This window comes from Pongo abelii, chromosome 12 (genome assembly GCF_028885655.2).
Source record: "Pongo abelii isolate AG06213 chromosome 12, NHGRI_mPonAbe1-v2.0_pri, whole genome shotgun sequence".
Classification (NCBI taxonomy): domain Eukaryota; kingdom Metazoa; phylum Chordata; class Mammalia; order Primates; family Hominidae; genus Pongo; species Pongo abelii.
The window spans coordinates 126,539,644-126,546,476 of record NC_071997.2 but is presented as its reverse complement, the minus strand read 5'-3'; positions in this window follow the sequence as shown (position 1 = coordinate 126,546,476).

The following is a 6,833-nucleotide window of genomic DNA, read 5'->3' as shown; positions in this document are numbered from 1 at the left end:
AACAGCCTGGATGAATCTCAAATGCATTTTATGCTAATTACTGGTTTTTTAAAAATAACAAGACAAAGAATTCAGAAGTAGCTTGAGGTTTTTGTTAGTTTGTTTTGAATGTCTGACAACATGAGATAGATTTCTATTAAAATATGAAATGGGAAGAATAGGTCTTCATGCTTCAGAATTCCATTTTTATGTATCTTTAATTGTCGAAGTTACTCAAATCATCATGTTTCTGCTCATAGAGTTACCTGCCAATATACAAGGGTTTAGGAAATAATTTATCAGTTGGCCCTTCCAATAAATAATATTTATTTCTGCAGGAGAGCTCACCTGCATTAACAGTTGGAGGTTTGTTCTTTGGAAGACAGTGGAGTAGGTTTCTGTAAGAACTTAACAGATAGATCACTACTTCCTATTACGCTCTCAGTAGTTGAACACTGTAGTTGCTTCCAATTGTATCACAGGTTGGAAATTATTTACAGAAACAAATGCATTGCCTCTCCGAACCTAAATCAGTGATGATAGGGAAATATGAAGAAGGGAGCCCTGTTTATAAGAGACACAATTTTATCTTTAATTGAAAAACTTATTCCTTTCAACTTTGTTTCAAATATAACTAAACCAAGATAGTAACAATGTAGGAAATATAAGACAGAGATAGGAATTCTTCACAGAATGATTTATATATTCTACATTCCCTTTTGTTTTCACCCAATATGGTGAAATGAAAGAAAGAGACAGTCATTTGAAACAACAGTGATGGCAATTATGGGTCAAGTTCAAAAAAAAAAACTATTCAAATTTGCAAACGCTAACATTTTTGGGTTACTCAACCATCCCATTTATAAAATTTTAAACGCCTGTGTCTTTTAGGAAAGAAAGCAATATTTATGGAAAGAAGTGAACATTATTATGTTGTGATTTACAATGGAAAAAATAATTTATTAATTAATAAATTCAGTTAATAAAACATTTGTTTTCCTTTTTGTCTCCACTGATGAGACTAGGAAGAAGAAACATCATGTAAAGAAGAAATTACAAGTTTTGTCATGTGACATTTAGAAATTATTTTTAAAGTGTTTTGATTATGTAAAATATAAACAATATGGGTAGCATTTTCTTTACTGAAACAATCTTTCATTTTAATGGTAATTTGTATCTCAACTATACACTGTATTTTCTTAACCATTTACCTATCTGAACTTTATCAAACCTCTGAAACTTTGATCAAGTTGTATCTTCTCATATTTATACTATTATTCATTTTTAGTTATAGGTAACAAAAAATTCAGTAATTAGATTCACAGAATGGCAAAATTGTAGGAATCTTGGAGATCGATAACAACTCCAGTATTTTTCACGAGTGTAGAAACAGCTACCCAGTGGGGAGTTTCAGTTATGTTTTATATGAATGGATGTACTTAATCTCGCTACTACTCCTCTAAACCAGAGAAACTCAAAATCACAATAATTTTGTTAGCTATATAATTAGTTGAACGCCTCTGAGACGAAGTCATCGTTGGACCAGAGGTTCAGTTTACTACTCTTTTTGGCAAGTAAGGAGGAAAATTGTGAAGGAAAAGCAGCGAATGATCACGTGTGAATTCCCTGGAGTCAGAGTAGATTAAAAATTGCTAAATCCAAGTCTGAAGAATCCAAACTAGAAGCTCCCTCTCCACAGTCATCATTCCCACAGCAATAATCTAAAATTGTGATTATGCAATTGAAATACCTTTATATTTGACATTCAGAAATTTATTTTTAAAAATACTAAAAATATAATATGAACTATGTAATAGAAAAATATAAAGAAATAATACTGATACACCCACTCTTCCCCAGGCAAGCAGAAGTCTTTTTTATCTTCTGAATTTCCAAGTACGTGGGTCTTTCTCTTTTCTTCATATAAATATGTCTCATATTTATAGAGACTTTATAATTATATTTTGGATATGCATGTATTATTTACTTGTATTAAAATTACATAATGTATAGAAGTATTTCTATAATGTAGCACTAGATTTTATTGCTGATGATCTCTGGCCATTTTGTGTAGTGCTACAGCAAATATTTTGTTTCTATAAAAAATATGCAATTTGCAAAGATCTTATTTGTTGAAAAAAATCAGAAAAAAAATAGAAAAAGAACAGTATCCTTAAGGCCCAGAGGAGATTCACACACATAAACATGACTTGATAAATGAATCAACCTCTTTTGTGGAAGAGTGTGTTTGTGTTTGTTATTCTCAATGTAAAGCAAAAACAGAGCTCTTTGAAATTGAGAATCAAGCCTTAAGGAAAGAAAAGTCAGCAGGGGCAAGGTGCAGTGGCTCATGCCTGTAGTCTCAGCACTTTGTGAGGCCGAGCTGGGCATATCACAAGGTCAGGAGTTCGAGACCAGGCTGACCAATGTGGTGAAATGACATCTCTACTAAAAATACAAAACTTAGTTGGGTGTGGTGGTGGGCGCCTGTAATCCCAGCTGCTCGGGAGGCTGAGGCCAGAGAATTGCTTGAGCCCAGGAGGCAAAGGTTGCAGTGAGCTGAGATAGCCCCATTGCACTCCAGCCTGGGTGAAACAGCAAGACACCGTTTCAAAAAAATATATACAGATGGGATGTAATGGGAAAAAAGTGTGATGAGTTATTAAGGAAAACATAAAAGAAAAATATGAGAATTTTAAATCTTCAATGGAGACTCTAAGAATAGAATTATAGAAAATTGAATTATTGATATAGAGGACAAACTTGGTACACTTTCTCAAATATGAAGCAAAAAAGATAAAATGAAAAGAAGACATATGATTGATGTGGGAGATTGAAATTGGAGGTTTAATCTAAAAATTAAAGTTGTTGAAGTAAAAGCCAAAGCACTAAGAAATGAGATGAAAATCAAAGACATAATTAAACGCTTCCAAAAGAAATAAAAATGAGAACCCCCTTAAGCAGATAGGAAGGAATCATTACATTTCAGAAAAATTAAGTGAAACTAAAGCACACCCCATTGTCTTGCATCATATCCCTTTGGTTTCACTGACATCAGATACAGGTAAACGGTTCTGTGTAAATTCAGCATCCCTGGATGTTAATGCCTCTACTCCAGGTGTTTTTCTTCTCTTCCCTTTCTCTGACTGCCTTTCCTGTATGCCTCCAAGCCAGCACAGCCTGAAAGTGTGGGAAAGCGACAGCCTCCTGGGGCGATTTTAACCAACTGGGACTGGAGTCAATGGTAACAATTACCATTCAGAATTCCTGTAGATACAGTATTGAAAATCTTTAGAATGACTCATTCTACAGAGAAAGCATCCTCTCAAGTGTATGTCCAATGTGAAATTTTATACTAATGGGACAACATTAGCCAACCCAAACTGCCCAGAGCCAGCAGCTAGGATTTGAGATGCAGGATTGACACGACACAACTACTCAGGACTCGCTGAAGTCATCTTTCCACGGGTAGGTTGAGGATTGAATGGCAGGCTAGGATTTGATGATTATCCGGGCTTCATTCTAGAATGCAGGTAAATGTATCCTGCTTATCCACAAGACTAAATTCACTGAGCCATTATTTTTGTGCACTGTTATACATTAGAGGTAAGAAGACATTGAAATAGTAGAAAACCAAGAGGTGAGAGATAATGTAAGCAAAATATATATCAAGAAAATCAAGACCATTTTCTTTTCCAGTTAATGTTGGAATTATCACATTAACATTCTCAAATAAAAGCAAGGTAAAACACAAGGCAATTTTCACAGAGCCACAAATCAGATCTGACCTCTTTGAGTTCTTTGAAAATATCGAAGAATAATTAGAATGTTCTGTGATACACTTTTAGATGGAGGTCAGGATTCATAACTGTTTGAAGAAAGAAAGTCATATGAATACTCATGATAAGAAGCAATATTCCCAAATATCAAAACAGCCTTCTCACAACTTGTTTCCCATTCCGTTGTTTCTGGTCTCCTTGGCAGTGTTTCATCTGGCATTATTTTGAAAGGGAAAGAGAATGCTGGATTTCGACGTTTATTTGAGTTTAAACTCTTTCTTTCTAATTAATCAAGTTGTCTTCGGCATCAGATATAAAGGAGTAATCATTTGTTCCCCAGGTTTTAAAAATAACACAGAAGTCCAGGTTGTTTTGCTGAATGTTAAAGTGAATGTCAGCTGGATGGCCAGATCTGACATCTCTCACCTGACTTTCCAGCCAAATCTGTTAAGGGGGCGAAAACCAGAAATAGCCTCAGTGACTTGCGGAGTCTCTGTTCCTGTCAACACTGGCCAACAGCTTTCCTCCATTGCAGCTGCTTCCCCCAGGGATGCTGGAGCCATTGAATGTGCCATTGAATCTTTTATACTTTAGCTCAGCTCTTGTCCTTTGAACGGTCTCTCTCCTTAGATTTTCCCTAATTTCCATATTTATTATTTTATTTTCTCTACAGCAGACACTGAAACTACCTAGACAAAGAGAAGCATTTTCACGCCTCACTTAAAGATGAGAAACATTCTGATAAATGTATTATTAAGTGACTGCATTCTTGTGCAAACATCCTAGAGTACTTCCTCACACCCAGATGGCACACCCTACGGTGCACAAGGCTATACAGATAGCCTATTTGCTCTGAGGCCACTTACCTGTACGGCAGGTTACTTAACTGCATACTGTAGGCAATTGTCACACGATGGTCAGTATTTGTGTATCTAAACATATCTAAATATGCAAAAGGTACAGTCAAAATATGGCATACAAGTTAAAAAATGGTACACCTGTATGCATCACTTAACATGAATGGAGCTTTCAGGACTAGAAGTTATTCTTGATGAGTGAATCGTGCGTGAATGTGAAGTCCTGGGCCATCACTGTACACTACTGTCGACTTTAGAAACACTTGTCACTTAGGCTGCATTAACTATGCAAATACATTTTCATTTCTGTAATAACAAATTAATGTTAGCTTACTGTAACTTTTAAAATTTATACAGTTTTAAAAATAATCTTAGCTTACTGTAACTTTCTAAATTTACAAACTTTTACAATTATTTTAACTTTTTGACTTTTTTGTAGTAACATAACTTAAAACAAACACACTGTACAGCTGTACAAAAATATCTTTCCTTTATATCTTCAGCTATATGCTTTTTTATATTTTTAAAATTATTATTTATTTATTTTTAAACTTTCGTTGTTAAAAGTGAAGACACAAATACACATATTCCCCTAGACCTAATCAGGTTCGGGATCATCAGCATCACTGTCTTCCACCTCCACATCGTGTCCCACTGAAAGGTCTTCACCAGCAGTAAGACACATGGGCGGTCACCCCCTTGATAATAATGCTTTCCTCTGGATATCTCCTGAAGGACCTGCCTGGGGCTCTTCTACAATTAACTATTTTTTTGTACAAGCAGAAGTATAATCTAAAATAATAATTAAAAGTAGAGTACAGCAAATATGGAAACCAGTAACATAATCAATAATTTTATTATTAAGTATTATGTACTGTACATAATTGTATGGGCTAGACTTTTTACAGGACTAGCAGCACAGTAGATTTATTTTCACCAGCATCACTACACACAGGCGAGTAAGGCATTGTGCCACACTGTCAGGAGGGCTCCAACGTCACCAGGTGATAGGAAGACATTTTTCAGCTTCATTATAATGTCATGGGACCACTGACATATATATGGTCTGTCCTTAACTAAAATGCCCTTATGGGATGCAAGACTGTACTTCCCACCTCCACTCTTACCTCCCCATTTAGGAACTACTGTTAGCAAACCAACATCTACATGATAGGCTATTATTCTCATTTTGCCTGTGTGGTCTCTTAAACCCAGTCATCTACCAAGCTTTCCCACAAAATGCCCTCACCCTTCCTCTGCCCCTGTGAGGGCAGGCACAGCATCCTATACTAGCCTCTGGTTGTGCCTTTTCCACAATTAGAAGTCTGTATAGCAAGTACAAAGCCTAGAAATTTCCTAGAAAGCTTAAAGCTCCTTAGTATGTTATCAGACCTGCCCATTACAGAATGTTGCAGTATACACCCTCACATTTTCACATTGCATTCTTCTGCTTCTACATCTTCCTTCACCATTTTCTCACATGTTCTAGTTTATCTTCCCATCTTCAGTGATTACAGGTGGCTTTCTGTCTAGGTAACAGATCCCTGTTGGACTTTTTTTTTTTTTTTTGTAGAGATAATTCAAATTAAAACCACAATACCAAAAAAATAATTAAAAAATCTTCCCTTTCACAACCAACTCTTATCAGCCTCCACTCCTCTTTGGCTTATATATTGAGGAGGTTTTCCTGCAGCTCAGCTATCATTTCCAGGCTGTATCTCCTTTCTTGCTTTAGATGGCTTGATCTTTTCCTTTTACAATGGAGCTGATTCTTAAGTCCACGGCCCAATTTCTGCACTTCTGATGTCACATGTCGGGACAACCTCAGGCCTCACCGGCCCACATCCCATGACGCTTGCTGTCCCTCCTCCTGTGGAGGTGACTGTTGTGATATCTGCAGACTTGTCTGACTGGAATGGCTTCAGCTCTCTGGGACTCTTCCTTCCTAGACATTCTTCACATTAGGGCCTCCTTACCAGCAGCCTTAATTCCTCAACTATGCTGCATTTCATTTCTTCATATTGTGTCCTTAGCCTGCAAAGTCCCCAAATCCTTCCATTGAGGTTTTGTTGCTGTGGTAAGATCTTCAGCAAACCCATGCCCACTGTGAGGCCTCTTCATCCATCCTCCGGTGTCTTTTCTCTTTATCCAGACACAGACAATAAGTCATTCCTTCTGAACTCTTTTTTTCTCAAACATAAGGGTGAATTTTCAGTCT